The 19994-nt window shown below is 36.6% G+C and overlaps 1 protein-coding gene across 2 annotated transcripts in view; it reads right to left on the bottom strand.

The window, feature by feature from the left end:
- The window catches only part of SIPA1L1 (signal induced proliferation associated 1 like 1), a 200891-nt gene that overhangs the window by 123319 nt on the left and 57578 nt on the right, over positions 1–19994 (bottom strand). The window contains exon 3 of one of the 2 annotated variants that reach the window (XM_056492556.1): positions 12061–12164. The gene's annotated coding sequence lies outside the window, so the exon portion shown is untranslated. Of the gene's footprint in view, positions 1–12060; positions 12165–19994 lie in introns of those variants that run through there. The other variant, XM_056492555.1, reaches the window with a different exon arrangement.

Raw genomic sequence — 19994 nt, forward strand, 5'->3', positions numbered from 1 at the left:
TCTCTCTTGGGCAAATGTCCTATGGAAGCAGCAGGTGCAGCTTATTTAAGTTCAACTACTATCCAACCTGGAGACTATAAATACAAAATAATTAGTGTAGATAAGGGTAACTACTGGAAAACTCACTTTCAGAAAACCAATGGCTCTGCATTAAAAAAAAGGAAACAGAAATTATTTTGGGTTGGTCCAGCTAGAACTTGACCTGCAGCAGATTTTGTTTAGTTTATTAATTTTGGTGATCACAGGCCCCCTTGAAGAATCTGCAAATGACATCAAACTAGGGAGGTGGTGGAGAGGGGGAAAGAGGGCAGAAGTTGCGAGGAATATGAAGACGTTCCTGATACCAAGTGAGCTTAAGAAATCAGGGATTCTAAAACACACTTGATAACATGCATGCAAGGGAGAGAAAAAACAAAACACCATAATCTGAAAAAGATCATTAAAGACCTATACATATGCAGAATTAGTCAAATTAAGAGTAATAAGGCAGAAAAGTTTTTCTGAACACAAGATCACAAACTAGAGTCATAAACATGATATTCATCCTGACAACCAAATCCAATTTGAGGTGATAAGACTACTGAGCACACGAGGTTAAGCTGTTTCAAGTCTAGTCAACACAATTATCCTAGCATTGAAATACCACATACATCATCCTTCTGTATTCTAAGGAATAAATCCTTAAAATCTAGTTTTAAGATTACTAAAGAGAACTGGAAGAAAAATTCCTTCATCTCCTTAATATAGTTATGTAACTTTCCAAGGGATGTCTTAGCAATAGTAACTGGGAAAAAAAAAAAAAAGAAAGAAAAAAACAAATCAGTCTTTATGCATGAACTCATTTTTATGACTCATTTAAGGTGACAGTGCACATGAAAAGATTTCTCCTCCCTTTCACCTTTCCTCCACAAATAGAAGTCTTTCCAATTTCAGTTTCCTCTTTTCTTGGGTCTTCTTGTAAAATTACCATGAAATTTTTAAAATAGAATTAATTTCATACTCAACGGTACAACTGATATTTGCACTAATGCTACTTGGCAAATCACACTTCACAATTCATTTTTAATGCAGTTAAAATTTTAGAAGGTTCAATGTGAGGATTTTTTCCTTCTAGACAGCAGTTGCATTCTGACTTCAACTGGTATCATACACTGTGTTTACACCATTAATAAAACAATTTAGTCTTCACTAACAGTTGTGTTTGCACACACTTATTTTGGCTCTTTCTGCCAGAAATTTAAGAATAGTGCATTATTCACATATACACATTAGTTTCTATGAATCCATGTATTGAAACTGAGTGGCAAACACACACACACTTACAGCAGCCAAAAAGCCGTAAACAGGCAGAATTCCCCTTTTCCTTTAAAAATATGTAGGCATATTTACTAATCCAGAGATCTACAAGCCAAAATAACATAGAAAAGCTGTCTGAAAACCCAAGACTCCTTACATATCATGTGAAAATATTTGCTGAAGGACAGAATAAGACTTGGATTGCATCTTCAGGGCTATTCCAAATCATCTGTGAAACCAGACGCCTGGGTCCAAACAGTCATGCACCATAAGGAATGCAAAACTCCTCCACTTACAGAAAGAGTACCTGCAGTACTACAAGAGCAAAGAAAGTAACCACTGGCCCATGTCAAAAAAAAAAGTGCTATTTCTGATACTATGGGCAGAAGGCAGTGTTTTCAGATGCACTAGCTCCCATTTTTAGAAACAGAACTTGAAACATTCCAATTACCTATCTGGATATCTGGATATATGACAGATTTTGTAAAGCTTTGAAAGCAAACATTACATTTGCATTTAGAGAAAAAACAAAGAATCTGGCAAATAAGGGAAAAACATAAAACAACATAATGAAAGTAAAACAAATTAGCCTCACAGATTATCATACCCACCTGAACACAGCAGTACCATTACAACAAGAGGCAGATAAATGCTACTGAAAATCGAAATAGCAATGATTTTATCATTGCCTTAGAGAAGGCTGACCTCTCTCCTAACATTGTATTTCCCATCAGGAAACAATTCCCCAAACTATTTCCGTCCTACATTTTGTATTGTTTGGGAACTTGTGAGACAGAACAAACTGTGGTGAGCTCTTAATGATACCAACAAGTCTAACCAACAAGTCTTGACAACCACCAATTTCCAGGTATGATGAAGAAATTTGTGAAGTCCCTATGCCTCCAAAAGGCACAGAAGTACTTTGTGCAGATAGCCCAGTGATTAAAATAGATAGTAGTATTATTAATCTGTGGCAAATCAGCAAATTTAAAGTTCTTGGCTCTTAGTTTAACACTTCAGTTTCCAGACAGCAAGTTTTCTATATATGAGGTATATCTTTAAGAATCCTCCCTCTTAACCACGAAACACATAGAAAACAGAAAAACATTGTATTAGAGAATAAACAGTTGTCCAAACATCTACTGAAATCCAGAAAATAAATCCTAGATCATTGTGAGGGTTTTCAAACTGTGTACTTCTGTCAATATAAATCATGCCTTAGAACACATACTGCAAAACCCCTCAGACTAATAAAAGGGGCTTGAGTAAATAATTACTAAATCTAGTTGATGATAAACTGCATTACACATTAGACATATAAAGGAGCTTTTCAGTCACTCAAACCAGGCAAAAGATTTCTCCAAATGACCACCATCCATGCAAGAGAAAAAGTAGTGTCTCTGTGCCCTCTACACTTTAATATATTTTAAATTTTTGGTCCTATGAAATTCAAAAGTAACCTATGCACTCATGTCTGCTCCTTTACCACAAAGTACAAATGCATTTTGACATAGCTGTTTCTGATTTTTTGTACTACTTACTACTAAAAGCATTTCAATGGAGTTCTGTAATTCTTTGCCAGAAGTAGTTACTGTACAAACACTATTTTTCAAACACTAAATGAAAATGGCAGGTCTGGTGCATCTGTGCTACACTAAACTACTACTGTAAGCCACAAAGTTAACTGTAAAAAAGCAATCAAATACAGATTAAATAAGAAAAATATGAAAACTGTTTATTTCAGCTGATTTGTCTAGTCATATAAGCATTAAAGAAGGAATATTTTTTAATTCATATCAGCCATGATCAGGATGATCCTGAGCTGTACAAACAATCCAAATGACAAGCAAAATGTACTGTTTCAACACCTCACCAGGTATGGAAATTTATACATTTATGCTTCAGTTTAGAACAGAAGCATAACCCTTGCACAGGTTTTAACAGAATAAAATTGTTTTATAGGTAAATTGTATTTTCAGTTGATATGACAGAACACGCAGCAGGTTCACAGCTGGAGCATCAATCCCAAATTTCAGTTTGAAGGACTGGTTGTTTGTTTTTTTTTAAAACAGGAAGAGAAAAATGTCAGTTCTTGCCAGCTTACCAAAGGATAAGAAAACTTCTATTTCTCCCAAAATGGAATTCTGGACAAAAAAAAAAAAAATTATACATACATACATACATATATATATATATATATATATATATATATATATATATATATATATATATATATATATGTCAGGAGGAAACAAAAGCAGTAATAGTAGTCTTTTGGTCACAAAAGAGCAAGAAGCTTCTGTAATACACTCAGATTTTGTCTAATGGTCATATTTGTTGACCCCTTCCAAAATTTCTAAGTATGTATTAATACACTTGCAATTTCCCACATGCACAGTACAGTTCTCTAAAGGATCTCTAAATGTTTTCTACATTGATTTCCTTTCGAATCTGCATTCGAGGGAAAGGCTAAATCTCTGTTTTCATTTAATAGGCAAAATTAGAAAACAGCTTAAATCCTGATTATATAAAAACATTAGAAGAAGGTCAGCCACAATCCTCTTTGCTCTGTAAATGAACAATTCCAGAAGTGTCCTCAGAGCACCAAGACCATTTAGTTTATTCTCTGGGGGGGTCTCTCTGGACTCAAGGTATGTAACTGCACAACTATCCTAGAAAAAATGAAGAGCCATATTAGTTGGTGAACATGGAGTAATAGTTGAAAAAGGTAACAAAAATGCAGTAGGCACACACCTCTGGACATGTCAGTAGAGGTATCAGTGATACAGAGAAAGCTTAGGAAAGTTTAAGCCCTAACCACAAAAAAAGGAGCCCAAACTCTGGAATATTTTACATGCTGCAATGCCTTACAGCTCTGAAGCACCAACTGTTTGGTGGCTGTACCAAACAGATAATAAAATATGAAAAGCAAACCCATTAAAATACTACCTGGCATTTCTCAATTCCTTGTCAAATTCTTTATATTGAAGACTATGAAGATATTTGTATCCATCAAATTATACTCCAACACTCACCAAAAAAAAACCCAACAACACAAAACCAACACCCACATATTGACAGCATTTAGGAATTATTCTGAAAAGAATACTGTTCTCTGTCATATCATCATGTAAGATTTCTGTCATCAGTACCACATGCAATTCTGTTCTTCCTAATTTAAAAAAGCTCTTGCAGAATTAGAAAGTGTAAGAAAGACAACAAAGAGCAAAAGGTACTGGATTTCCTGATTCAGAAAGTCCTGAGTTGGAAGACATTAAGTCTACAGCTACAAATCCATCCTATCTCCCTCCATTTACACCTGCTGCTGTGCTCTGCCAGATGTAACACACTTGGGAGAGGGACCTTCGATTTAATCAAACAAGAGTAAGCTAACTGTAACACTGCACTTCTGGATGAAGGACAACAGTTAATTTTCCATGTAAGAGAAAGTGTATCCAACTTGTCCAAATATTTAACCAGCTCTTCTGAATACCTTTGTAGTGTCTCTGAAGATGGTTGGGAGCCTCAACATTACCTTCTACATCCAAGCCATTTTAATAAAAGCCAAGCTAAAAACCCCAGATTAACCTTTACGAATAAAAAAACGACAGCTGCTTTGCAGAATAATCCAGGAAAGAGCACTTGGCTCACAACTTTAATTCCACAGCAAAAATATTAAATAGCCACTGCATTTACCTATGCTTCTCTCTCAAGTTTTCAGTCTAACCAAATGTACACCTCTGCTTCCCTTTTAGAGTCAAGAACAGATACAGGGAGCAAAGATCTCTAAGGTATGCATCTGTGCCCTTATACCCCCTCACAGCTAAGCATGCAAATGTTCAAAAACTTGCTATAAGCTTCTGATTCTAAATTAATCCCAGCCAGGATAGTCCTCAGGCTTTAGCAGTTCAATTTTGCAGTTGATCTTTCTTCCACACAACCTCCTCCCAACTGCAACTTATTTCAGAGGCTAAAGCAGTTCTCCCTTCTCAAAGGAGAGAACTGTGCTCTGGTTCTCAACTTCAACCTTTCTCTTCAGCAAACTTCTGCAAAGAGCTCTAACCTAAGTATCAGAAGGGAGAAAAAGAGGAATAAAAAAATAAAGATATGCTGAAGAAACTAAATGCTGAAAGGCGGTAGAGAAAATTAAGGAAAAAAGAGCAGAGTAAGAAAATAGAACAAGAAATAGCACAAAGAAAAAGATTATATAAAACAATGATTATTCAGTGCTTCCTCATAATCTAAAAATGATACCTATACTACCACACATACATACAAGTTTACTGCACCTCTGGTCTACAGGCTTTACAAACACATTACCAAGAACACAACAACAAGAGGAAGCAAGAACTGTGGCTGCTTCCCTAAGGTATCACTATCACACAAAGAAATCAAGGTCTTTAAGAGTAATGCTACACCAATAATGACAAGGCTAGTTTTTAAAAAAAAAAGCAAATAGTAATAGTCTTCTCCAGCATTTCTTGTGTCACAGCTACACAACCAGAGGCATCCAAGCTTGATCCAACACCCAGATGAAGAAGTGGCTTTCCTGCCTTTCTTTTGTGTGCAGATGGAATGCAGGAACTAGAGGCTCTAGGTGCATCCCAACCTGAGCCTCACAAACTGTGGGACACTGATGTAGGTAAAGGAGAGGACCATTCCCACACAATCTCAGAAGGTTTACATGCACACACATACAGACACACAAAAAAGCCAACAGCAATTAACCCAAAAAAATCCACCACGCCACATCCCAATTTAATTCTATCCAAGCAATTCCTCAACTTTAAAAGACTTTGTCACTCTATACTTGCCAGTTTAGAGAAAAGTCTCCTCTTGAATGTTTTCTAATATACATAAATACATGCAAAAATGCAACTTGATGAGATTTAGTGACAAACCTTGCTTCTTCTCCTTTAATTTTCGATTGGAGATGAGCAGGCATCAGAGAGACTGCAGCTCAAACACAAAGCTTCTGTAAATATGCCATGCATAAAGCCAAAGCTGATTTTTCAACTACTCTAATATTAGATTCAATTACTCTGAATTGGAAAATTGAAAAATTATTTTGTTTAATAAAAAAAAGAAATCTATAAGCTGTAAAAGACCCAGTGAAATTATGTATTAGTGGTATTAAAGGTCAATGTAATAAATAGCACATCTTTGAGGTACTAAAGAGCTGTATATTAGTACCAGTTTTTACATATGGAATTGACAGAATGAATTAGTGACTGATAACAAATTCATCTACATATACAGGGCATAAGAGATCAACATGCTATAAAACCTACACACAGTAAGATTATTAGGAAGCACTACTTATTAATTGCATTACTACTATCGCTACAAAGACAACTGAGACTCTCTTCTTCCAAGGAGTCACATGGCAAAGACAAAGGGCAATTGGCACAAGTTGCCCCTGGGAGATTCCAATTGGACACGAGGGAAATTTTTCACACTGAGAACCATCAGCCGTTGGAATCACCTCCCTAGAGAAGTAGTGGATTTCCCAAGTTTTAAGATTTGGAAGGACAGAGTGCTGGGTCATTGTGTCTACAGAATTATGCTTTTGCAAAGAAAGATTGGCCCAGATAATCCTTGAGGTCCCTCCCAACCTGGTACTCTATGTTAAAACTATACATTCTCACTATGATGTGTACAGACATGCATGCTATGTTTTATACATAAAAAACCATGACTAATGCCTGATGCTGATGGGATCTGTAAAGCTAGCATCATGCTGTCTAGTAGCACTGATCTTTATCTTTCATCAAATGGAGCAGAGTTAAGTTGTGGGTTTGCATTATGCATAAGCAGTGAATACAATCAGGCTGAAAAGCAAACCTGTCTTCTCTGATCTCAAGTGGAAAGTGTGAATTCTGATCTTCACAGGTGACAGCTCTAAGCATCACTCCAATTTACTAGTCAGCTTCCTTGAATCTGTGTACCCAATAGAAAACTCAAAACAGGTAGCTGAGGCTAATCTTAAGCCACTAATATGTAAACAAGTGAGAATAACAATTAAGAGAGCAAAGCAGTTATTTTACTTTGTCTGGCACAGAGAAACTTGGATTTAAAAAAGGTACTGAAAAACTGAAAGAAAAAAAATTAAATGCATGAAAGAAGGGCGAGACCAAGAGAAGGAAGGAATTTGATCAAGGGTTTTTATAAAAGGACTACCAGTGAAGGGACACGTTTTGCTCTTAGGTAGATGGAATAATTTAAGAATTGTTCATCTCTGAATTGCCAGAAATGTATTTGAAGCTTTCTACAGAAATGCTGTATTTCAAGCTGATGCATCTGCTCTGAAGCATGCATTTCAGAAATCTCATGGTCAGTGCAGTTGTGGTAGTAGCAGTTCCATGTGTTTTCAAAACATTTTACAAAAGAATAAAGTATTTTGCTCTCTAAAGGTAAAAAAAGCAGGGAAATAACACTGGTCCAAATTTTGCTGCTCTGTTGTCTCTTATGTCAGGGGTTTGCTGATTTTTGTTTGTTGCTTCTTTGGTTGTAGGGGTCTGGTTTGGGTTATTTTGGGGGATGGAGGGGGAGAGGGACTGCTTATTTTTGTTCGTTTTAGTTTGGTTTTTGTTTGTTGGGGTTTGGTGTTTTATTCAGCACATGAACTTACTGTGGGGGTTTCTTATGCTAGACAGATTCCAGGTCTGTTCAATGTCTTATTTAATTGCTGATTCTTATTACTCACCTGAAACAATGAAAATATTGAGCTGCAAGATTGTATTGCTATTCAATACAAAATAAAAGTACAGCACAATGTACTTTAGCAATGTGCAAGCTGAACAATACATAAAAATCAAAACATGACAACTGCTCAGTCTTCACCAGCCAGTCCCATAAAATGTTAATATAGCAGAATCAACTGCTAAATAGCAGGATCAGCTGCTTTTTTTTTAATAAATAGAAAACATCTTGGTTTTTAAACAGTATACATTTGTAATCATACAAAGTGCTAAGTACATACTTACTAATTCTAAGTTACACTACTACCACCTTAAGGGGAGAGCTAGGAAAAATTCACGGAATAATGTATGTATTTAATCTACCAACAGCTCTCCACATTTATACGAGCTACAGAACTCAGTTTTACAAAACCCTCAATTTCCAGGGCACAGGATTGCAGTGATTAAGCACCCAGACTTCTAGTCAACCTCAAACAGACTGTACTAAAATCCATGCTGTTAAATCCTTGCAATCATTTTTAATCCAGGCTAGGTAGATTAATGCTAACTTGGGTGTGCCTAACCAGTTCTGAAATCAGGAATTGTGCAGACATAGCATGCCTCATTCTTGGCCTGCCTATTCAGCAGGTGCCTGTAAGAGAAAAGACTGTGGATCATTACAATCCATACTATTAAATAATCAGTCATTTTGGACTAAGAAAAAGGGTGTCAAAGCATAAAACCCTCACCAGCTTAGAGATAGGGAAAAATTAATGGGACCCAGGCTTTCCTCTCTTCATTTACTCATATACACTTACCTTCTGAATATCCCATTCTTTCAGTCTCATACACAATGAAACAAAGGTGAGACTTTTATTATGAACACTCATTCTCTATAATAATGGACATATTTAGCTATTAAGAATATTATCCAGTTTTGCTGAAGGATCTTCTTCCAATTCTCCAGTTCTCAAATACATTAACTAATCTGTCAACTATCACATACCAGCTTCTACTAATCCACTACACTGTTTTTAAACATAAAAGAATATAAAAATAGACTAAGCACTTTCTACTTCTTTTCCATTTAAAGATAATTACTGCAGTTATCATTGCAATACCACAGTACAAAACCCTTACACAAAGCAATCACTAACTTGGAAACATACATGCATTCAATACATCCATTTCCTTTGACTCAGAGGTGAACGTGTGCACAGGTAAATGCATATAGAAATATACATGTGCACCCCTCAAGGAACACCCTCCTTTCTTTATAAAGAGGCCAAGACTGTAAGCACTAATTGCATGGGCTCTTCCTAACTTTCTTCAGACTCCTCAGGGAAGCAACTTGAACTACAAGTCTACACAGACCAAATAACAGAAATCTTTTGTATAATCACCACCTAAACCCTGGAGAAATCTCAGAGAGAAAACAATTAAAATCTGCAAAATGTAAGGAAGGAACACAACTCTGTACAACTCTTCTCCTGGCCATTCAGAAAAACAGTACCCAAATAGCTCCTACCTTCCTTTGCAGGGAACACAGCACTATGTACTCTTAAACACATCCCTGTGAAAAAGCAAGAATCACCGAGGCAAAACCTTTTCCATGTCAACCCCACCCCCACCCAACAAGGCTTTATTACTAGTGAACAAATGAAGCCACAGGACTTCAACCTGTAAACAGGAAAAGAATAGTACAGATAAAACCAACAATATATAACTTAAGGTCAACATCAGCCACTTGCACACAGTGGCCATCTCTTCCTCTTCCCACAGTCCTCTTCTTCATTTTAAGTTCAGATCAAATAAGCAGCCTGAGGTTAAGTTTCATGCAGAATTTTACAAGTTTTATTCTGCCAGTATCTACAGAGGAATGTGGGGAATTAACAAAACTAAGTTTATGCTACCAAATGTTTTGCACCTAAATATACTTACTAGTCCAATTAAGATTCTGTATCTGAAACAAACAAATATCAGCTTTACTGGAGTGAGATACTATTTCTAAAAAAAGCTGCTTGTTAATATGGTTATGTTCAACTCCCAACTGTAAAACCTGCTCAAGAATTTCAATAAACAAGACTGTATCTATAGGACCATGAGCCTACACATTCATGAACAACCAGCAACCAGAACTGTTACTGATGAAATAAATTAGGTTTTAAGTATAAATTTGTATTACTAGATTTGCTACAGGCTGGAATTTAAAAAAATTAAAATTCCACTGAGATTTTTTTTTAATTCCACAGAGAAAATAGCATGTGTATAATAAAAAGGAATTTACCACCTTTGGTGTTTCAGTGATGTAAGATGATAACACCACTGGCAAAATGAAGTTTAATTACCTGATCATTCTTTATGGAAAGTATGTGACAAAAACCCGAGACTGTGGAATTCAAACATAGTAGGGGGGGAAACTACTCATTTACTTTCCACCAGTAAGTTAAGCCAGTAACTAAAACTGCTCTTACTCATGACACCTCTTTTTCACTGTCCATGCCCCAATACTGTGTTTACTAATACCATGATTCTAAACAGCCTCTTAGGATCACAAACTTCATTTAAAAAAAAGAAAAAAAAACCACAAACTTTTGTATGATGTGGAAAACATTGACACTATTTTCTCCTCTGTGGTAACTTTGAGAGCTATATATCAAAGAAAACACCAGTAATGATTGTGTGTAAAAACCAACATTAAAGATGATGCCAATTGAAAAGGTAAAATGAATCAAGGGATAAGAGAAAATAATTAAAATAGCCTTTTCCAAGGGCTCCATTAGATCTGTGAACAAATATATTTGTTTCCAGAATACAGGTGCTCTGAAGGAAAGGTTTTGTCATTATCCCAAGTCAAACCTCAGAAGCGAATCTCTGCCAACACAATGCAGCTTTGCTGACAGTGTTTCAGAAGAGTTTTAAACTGATACTTTTGATACAACATCCTTCAAGGCAACTGCAACAATTACAGGGCAGATTCTTTCACCTAAAAAACCTATTTGTTTCTTCTGACATCCAACAGACTGATGAACCAACACAACAAATGAGGGTTTTTCCTTTGGCAGGAATGTTTTTAAACTGTTACTTCCAGACTGGACTTCTTTACATATCTTATACCTATAGGTTTCAATACGTGTTAATAAACACATGATTAAAAAGTGTTCAGTGGAGAGGGTTATGTTTTTACTGCCTGGTTGGAAATCTGTTTCAACTGATCTTAATTGATATCTCAAATTTTGTTCTCCCTGCAGTCCATAGCAAATTCTGGTCACCTCCCTCCAAGCAGCACTACTGCTTGCACAACCTGTTGAGTTAATCCAGGAAGCTGATCCATCCGAAAACAAATCCAACCCTGCCCATCTTCACAAAACCAACACGACTGCTACCCATCCCTCCTCCTTCCACACCCTAAAACCACACACTGCAATTTTCCAACCTTCATATACCATCTTGAACCAGTTCATTACACACCTGTCAAGGACTTGCATCTGGTACAAGGCAGAGGGCAAGGCTGCAAAGGCAAAACTACAGCATCTCACACTTGCATCCATTTTATCTTTTAATATATGACATTCTGTGAAAGGACAGATCACATAGTAAAAAGCCAGTCTTTTTTACAGATCAGGAACAGCCAGAAGAATCATCCCTTTTTTCCTTACAACACAAGTTTAGTTTCACAAGTGGGTTAAAAGAAGCCACCTACAAGAACTGCTGTGTTTCAGAAAATGTGAGAAAAGCAGGCATTCTGTCACAGCCTGAACAGAGTCCAACCTGCTCTTGCAAACACTTCTACACATACCTAGCAAAAATGGGGGAGGGGGAGGGAATAGCCATCTAGTTCCCTTGCATCTCCCTCCTGGAAAAACACTGATGTATAGAGGAAGCATTCAGCAACAGCCTGGGATACAGTCTGGCACTCTGTGGCAGCCAGCCTACCAGGGTAAACCATCCTGCTGGAGACCACTCCTTACACATTGCATGAAACATTACAAGCTATCAGCAGTCAAACACAAGACTCAGTTTGTGACAACTAGCAATACTCCAACAGGTCAGAAGGTACAGAAAGCAGAACATGCACTCTTACCTATCCAAATTCCTGAGAAAGCAGACACATGCAGCTTCAGCAAAAACTCCCAGTGCCAGTGGACGTCACAATCTACGTCTGATGAATCATACCACAGTGAAAACCTAGAAGCAAAAATGACCATGGGCATGAATAAAATTTGAATAGGAAGCAATCAAATTAAATACTTTTCAAAATGTAAAGAGTGTTCTGAAAATTGTGCTTATAAGAAGTCAGAAGCAAAAACGAAGCTTATAAAACTGTGAATCTATTGAGTTTTTGCACATAACTTACACATTTGAGAAAGCCTGTATGATAATGTTCTCACTACAACAATCCCAACCCCTCTTTTATCACCCCTTCTCTGAATCATTATGTTCTTCCAGAACACATTCTGCCAGGCATTTAGAGATTGAACACACATTTGGCAATGTCTGAAAGAAAGGGGACATTTAGCAGTGCTGTGGCCCACTTTTTTTCCCCTCACTGCTCAACGTAAAGTCTGTAACACATGTCAAACTCAAGGGAAAGCAGGAGTTTTCATCTAAGTCACCAGCTGCAGCACCCTAAGAAGTCTCCAAATGTAGAAGGAAATTTAAAGGTTTCAAAGCTGGTCCTTCCTATTTACCACATCCTGTATTATAATGTGTATTGTTTCAGAATTACTCTTAACATCTGACCTCTGTCTATTGCTACAAAAGGCTTGCATCTCTAGATGATAGGAGTCCTCTAAAATTAGACCGGGCAAACAGATGTAACCATGGAGATTTATGCTGCAGTCCCGAGAACTCCGCAGAGGCACAAGCTGGAGGCAGAGCATACTGCCAATGAATTTTTGTCCTACTCTACTCCCACCAAGCTCACGTGTTAGAGGAGATGTACAGTGAATCATATCAAAGAGAGATTAAAAGCCAGCTCTAAGTAATGAGTCTAAAGAAAAAGACCTAGATTATTCTCCAGCCTGGTTTTCCCCAGTCCAGTTCACTGCACAGCTACATGAGCACCTGTGCTGACATGAGGCAAAAATGGTACCAGACAGGATAAGCAGAGAAGGATGGTTCCTTTTAGCTGCAATGGCAGCACAAACTGCACATAAAACCATGGTACAAAGGCTGTGTGCAATAATTGTTGCTGAAATTTGATAGGTTGATAAGCAAATTTCAAGTTACCCATTGCTACTCTCCCAAAATTTCTTTATAGAATTGAATAAACTTGGAATACCCTACCTGGTAGCAAGAACACTAGCATCAACAAAAATTCTTTAAGAAATGCCAAACAGTGTTATCAACAGAACTCAAAAAAATAATTACTACTATATTTTTGAGCAATTAAAAATACAGCTGAGGGTTTTCTTATTGCAAGTTAAGTTTAGGCTTATTTACAAAACATTGTATGAAATTAAGACCTTGGAAAAATGAGAAGCATCAGCAAAAGAGCTGCAGTACACAAAAAATAATAATGTAGTGCAGCAAAAGCAATTTCTAAAAGGCAGAGATAACTAAAAATCATACTTAAAATAAGGCAACACTCCCAGAAGAACTGCATTTTAACTTCCATATCGTCAACAAACTGAGTTGGTCTTTTTCATTAGAATCACTTTCTAATTCTAGGATAGAAAAGCTCACTTAGTCTAACGAAGCAAGTATAAGATATAAAGTCTATTTGTTTGTCATTGCAAGTGACATTTTGGTAAATCATTCATACAGAATGTAAAAAAATAATTTCCACAGGTGTCCTTCTGGTCAAGAAAACAATTTTCCTTTTTTTAGGGTGAAATTCTTTGCCAATTCAAGCATTACTAAGACGCATCACAATTCTGACCCAGAACTCTCCATTTCCTTTGGTGTTAAAATTATAGCCTGCTGTGTAAAGACGATTTTTTTTTTTTTTTGTAAAAGATTGCCTGTGAAGCTCAATTGTGATTGGGAAGGCCGCCTACACAGCAGAGAGAGTGAGAAAACACACACTTGTAGAGCTGAAAAAACATCAGTGTAGGCGTATGTAAGGAGGGAGGGAAAAAAGAAATTGGTTCTACTGAAAAAGGCTATTTTCTGACATCACCCTTGAACGAACCAAAACGTGTTAATTGAAGACAATTCAAGGTTGTTTGCTATGTTCCAGCTACCAACATGCAGTACTACAAGCAAGAGGAGGAATCCTTGCAGATTCATCCCTCTGATCTCAGAATCTGCCACCTACCCAAGGAATGCTTCACTTCCCCCACTTCTCTGCCACAACCTGCAAAAGCTGTTCTCACAAAACAGCAAGTCACCTGCAGAACAGCAGTTCAAAGCTTTTAAAGTCTTACATAATTAATAACATTAGAAGTATTGAAATTGTAGACAAAGCTTGTTCAAAAACATAAGGAAAAAGAATCCTGTCTGAAAACACTAAGAATCTAACAGTATTTGAAACTGCTGAAAAAATAACCACAAGAAGTTCAGATATATCTTCCTCATAAAGCCTTTAAAAAAATATTTTCCTCCCTATCCTACATAGCCTTCAATCCCTTCATCTCCTAAGAGAAGGAAGCAGGCATTTCAAGACGTCCTATTAATGAACTCAGATTTTCAAAAGAAAGAAGGAACAAGCATCACTGGAAAATATCCTTCTCAGTTTATGTTAGGAAGGCATCACCTATAAGCATTATAATTCCTAAATAAAGAAGCTTCTATGAAGTGTTCTCATGCCATCATAAACCTATGAAAATATTTTTAACAGCTGTCTTCTCCTTCAGAATAAAAACAAAAGGCTTTTGACATATGTGCTTTGGCTGATTATTACTGCAATTACTACCAGGGGAATGAAGACAGCCAGGACAAGTTTCACCAGTGAACTTCAATAAACATGAGATGATTCACTGCAGGGAAAAGATGCTGCTTCTCCCATGGCATTGGACACCTGCCTACAACCTATTTTGCAACCAGTCATAAGGAGACAGGACTTCAGCACCTAATTCCCTTGAGTGTTTGGGCTGGTAACTTCAAAGCCCTGTGCCTAGCAGATGACTGAATTCCTGCACCCACAGAACACTGCCACAACAGAGAACAGCCCACAGAGCAGTACTCCATCTGCAACCACAGCTTTCACAGGGTCCTAAGCTTCATCTGCAACCAAACATGCTGTCACTGGAGATGCTAAAGGACAGAAACTGATAAGTAACGTTACTACAATGTAAACTCAACTCTTCTACAACTTTCCAACCATATGATTGTTAAGGACTAATGCCTTTTACTCATATACATCAAAAACACAGGCAAGATTTCAAAAAGCACCAAGCCTGACCTGCCCTAAACTATATGGCAAGCAAAAGCAGCGCACTAGGCAGAGTCACAACTAAGTTCTTAAAATTACCTATAAAATGCCCCTGAAGGGGGGCACTGAAGCACAAATCCTTCTGGGTCAGAAAGACAGGGATGAAGAATAAATGGGAGCTACAAAACTCATCAGCAGGAGAACCTCCTGAAAAAGGTAGATCTGAAACAATGAATATGAAATGGTAAAAAACATAGAAACAAGAAGAAAAATAGGGTGATGTAGAAACAAGTATAAAAAAGAAATGGTCTATAAAAAGTTCTAAGAATTTAAATCCCTTATTCTAAAAAAGGTGGAGTTTTTTATAAAAAGGTGTAGAGATTACTACTAACCTTTGGAATCATGGCCATCTTGACTTTCACCTTGGTAAACATTGAAGAATTATTTCTGACATTAATAAAACTTCTCTCAATACTAATCAATACGTAATTCCAATAAACCAAAAATACATTAAAATATTACACAACTAATGAATCACATGTAGAATGTCCATACCAAGAAAGTGTATCCCTTCATGCTTGGCTTGTCAAGCTAAAGAACATTTGCTTCAAGAGCCACAGCCAGAATAATCAGATCTCTTGTATTCTCCATAAATTTCACATTTGGTAAAAAGTGAAGTTTTATTTCTTCTTAGTCAGAACAGAGCAGCTCAAGATAGTTTGGAAGGCTGTCTTTTACCTTCAGGCTTTAAGACCTCCAGTCAAGACTAAAGCTATTAGGAAAGAAAAAAAGCTAGAAAAGCAGAAAGGGCTGTCAGAGTATAGTCTGCTGCTGACATCAAAATTCAAAGAGAACATTTCCTTTTTGGTTTTCAGACACGAAGATGTTCTAGAGTTTCTCAGAGATACACTGCTGACAAGGAAGTAGGCTGAACTAGCGAAACCTTTTAACTTTCTCATACTCTTGTAAAATAGCTCAGATTGGAGGAGTGTCTGGGTTTTCCCATTTTATGTATTTTTCCTCTCAAGGGTAGACTAGAAGTCCGATGCAGATTTACAGCCTGATACAAAGTTAAACATCTTTGACATCATAATTACACAGTATCAATCAAAATTAGTACCATTGCATTTAGTTCATTAACTACTCTGCTACCGTGTCAACAGGAGTCAATTACTGGAATTTTTAACATTTTTCTCAAAAGTGGTAGTGAAACAAAATTTCATTCAAATTAATTTAATGGGAAAAGGCTTTTCTTATGTTCACAACATGATTCTTCTGAATTAAGTCATAACTTTTCCTGATTATTCACAACCACCACTGCTGAGGCCAGTTTTTCTAGCCTCTAGTTTTTCTACAGTGTGACTGTAACAGCCTACAAATGGTTTAATGTTTACCTTTATTAACTGCACAGTGTACAAGTAAAATATCTACACAAAGAGTATGCTGCCAGACTGAAAGAGGTCCTTGTCTATGAGCTAATGCTTTTGTCCAGACTTGGACTAACTGAAGTGAAACGTTGAGTTTACAGAGTACAACCATGAAAATGAGTTATTCCTGGTAACAGTAAGCACTTTAATGCAGGGAGTGCAAATATGCTGGTTTGTAATGAAGAAAACCATCAACAAATAGAGAGTCCACTTTTCCCCCCTCACGTTAGGTAATTACCCATCCTTCATACCAATACAACCTCTTTAAAAGTTAGGTTCTCTTAATAGAGATCATTCTATTACTTTTCAGTCTAGATGTCACAGCTAAACTATGAAAGAAGGACAGAATTTTATAGTGCAGAATGAGTTACTGCTGCCAAAGAAAGAACTAATCAAAATACTGGAGAAACATTTAGAAAGGGCAAATTCAGCACAGAATTTGAAAACTCGCTGCTTTTCCGTTCTGCTTTCCCAACTCTTCCCCCAAGTAATTTTAATCCATCTGTCTGCTGTTAAAAGAAAGACTGAGTTGGTGTCTCAACTGAGTTTGGAATTTTAAAGCTGTTTGTCAATAAAAACAGAAGAATCAGAGAGAATATGCTGTTGTTAGGATGCTTTCAGGCTTTTATGTGTTCAAAGTGCCTAGCAGATAAGGTACATACCATAAAATAAAATGTAAAGAAGGGGAAATCAGGGGAAATGTAAAGAAGGCAAGAGAAGGACAGTGAGTTGCCAGGGTCATCCAGCAGCATTCATCAAAAACATTGGTCTTCCAACTTCTAGTACCCATGGCAAAGGCCAATAAAGACTTCTCTTTATATCAGGGCTTTTCAGTAACACTTGGATAAACTGGTAATACACAAAATTTAAGCAAAAACGTTAGCTACACAAATTAGGTGTCCAAAACAAGAAGGAAAAGAACTGTCTAATGGTGAACAAAGAGCCATGAATTGTCATCACTGAACATGTGTCACCAAACAACACGTGAAAGCACATTTGCCTCATCTTTCACAATGTACTGAAATACAGTGGAGCAGAAGCTCCACTACTTGACCCTTTATCACAAAAGGCATTTAAGCCAGGAATATCCAAACATAGATCCTGGTTAAGTGCATTTGTGCTGTAAGCATCACTTCTATAAGCCTCCAGTCCCCTTCACAGCACAGCAGAAACATACACCTGCTAGAGAAGGAAGCTTCCCTGTAAAAAGTTGTATAGATGCTTACCACCTATAAAATTCACTAAGAGGTATTAACTACATACTATAGTTTCAAAATATAAATTCCACTGTTAAGGAGAATTTATTGTCTTCAAAACTTTGAAACAGTGTCAAACTGAAAATCCTAGTAATCTCTAAGTTTCACACTCCATAAATCATATCTTCTATACCTAACTGAAAATTCAACTATATTAACAAGACAATTCTTCAGCTAGAAAGCTTTTTGCATATATAACCAAACTTCTGCTTTGCTATGTTACAAGTCTCCATTCAAGGGAAAAAAAAAAAAAAAATCATCTACAGGGCCTTTGAGATGAAGCAGAACTCATTATTTCCATCCTACCAAAAAAGCCAAAAGAAAGATATTCAAGATATTCTCTCCTGCATTTCATAGAAACTGATAATCCATTATTTTATAAGACAAGCACCTTACATCTCCATTTCCATTCGATTCACTTGACAGACTTGGTCATTTCCATTAGAGTTGAGGTTTCCCTGCCTATTCAAGGACCTTCATGCTTTTTCCCAGATTAAGATAAAATTTAAAAGGATTCTTTGTTTCCCCAGGAAAATTGCTAACTGTTTTGTACTCTTCTCAGTAGACAGCTCATTTATCCACATTTCAAGATATAAAATATTTCACAGTTGTCCTCTTGGTCACACAGTGCTTCAGGAAATAAGTATTTTTCTGTCTGCTTAGATAGTATCAATATTATTACAGCTTACATTAAAAAGTTTTGTAAAGAATTTATTGAAAGCAGGCAGTCTAGCAATCTGACCACATGTCTATAGAGCTCTGCATAATTCAAACAAGCAATTTTACTTGTCTGCTTTGCAATTTTCCTATTAATGAAAATTATATTTACCTCACAGGGGGTCAGAACGATTAATTTCCATGAAGAGCTTGAATCTAAAGCAGAGGATAATTTGATAGATCTCCAAGGAGAAAGGGTAAAGGAAAAACAAATTAGATTTTATACTCAGTTTCAAATGAGAAACAATTTGAATTGCAGCAGAACCAGCTACAGAATATTAGTAAAATTGCATATAAAAAAAAAGAAAACTCAGTGCTAATGTAATTTTTCTCAAACTACATGCCCAGCCATGAACAGCAGAAGCCTCTTCAATGCCAGATTTTTATCTGAATAGACAAGGTTTGGAATCTGCCTTGATTCTTGTCCATTTCAAAGTTGCTGCCATTTCATTCATAAAAGCAGATGTTACATTCTGAGAACTCTGTGCCCATTTATCCGTGGGAAGAAAGAGAATTGCAGAACACTCTGAACATAGTACTTTTAATAAACGCAAACCAAAGGAGAAATAAGAAATAACCTGTGAATCCAGAGACTATTATTACAGCTAACTACTATGGATCTATGAAAGTTCATTCCCAGCTTCAAATGTTCAATTCAAGGCCAGAAAAATTACCCAGTCAGTGTCAGTAGACTACACTGACCCCAACACTAGATCCATAACCTTTCAAAGTACCATGGTCTGAAGCCAAATGAATAATTACAAGATGCAATGCTGAATCCAAGTTAGGAGATGGAGATACAAGCAAGTCAGGGGTCTTTTGCTGTATTTTTAGACTGGAAGGGGACTAAAATAGCACATTTGCTAAAATGTTGCAGTCAAAACACTTTTGTAACTAAAGTCCCTGGAGAGAAACTTACACGGCTGAACAACTCATGATTTTATCATAAGAGGAATACTAGATAGCCTTGTTTCTAATGAAACTGCAATTCTAGGAAACAAACTAAGAAAATAATTTATGTGAGAAATTAAGATTATGAGGAAACAGAACAGTAAGGCTATACATTCTTAATGAAGTACATGAAACACTTCCATGTAACCCCAACCTGAGATTCTACACTTCAGTAATTGTTCATTCATGCTGGGGGAAAAACAACCTAGAAGTACAAGAGCAGTAGAGTGACTTAATATAATGACAAACATATATGTTTGACTTAATGACATGACAATATAAGTGGGGTTTTTTTTAATGTAGATGTAGAAAACACAGTTTACTTTTACTTTACAAAAAGATACTCTTT

This window comes from Oenanthe melanoleuca, chromosome 5 (genome assembly GCF_029582105.1).
Source record: "Oenanthe melanoleuca isolate GR-GAL-2019-014 chromosome 5, OMel1.0, whole genome shotgun sequence".
Lineage (NCBI taxonomy): Eukaryota > Metazoa > Chordata > Aves > Passeriformes > Muscicapidae > Oenanthe > Oenanthe melanoleuca.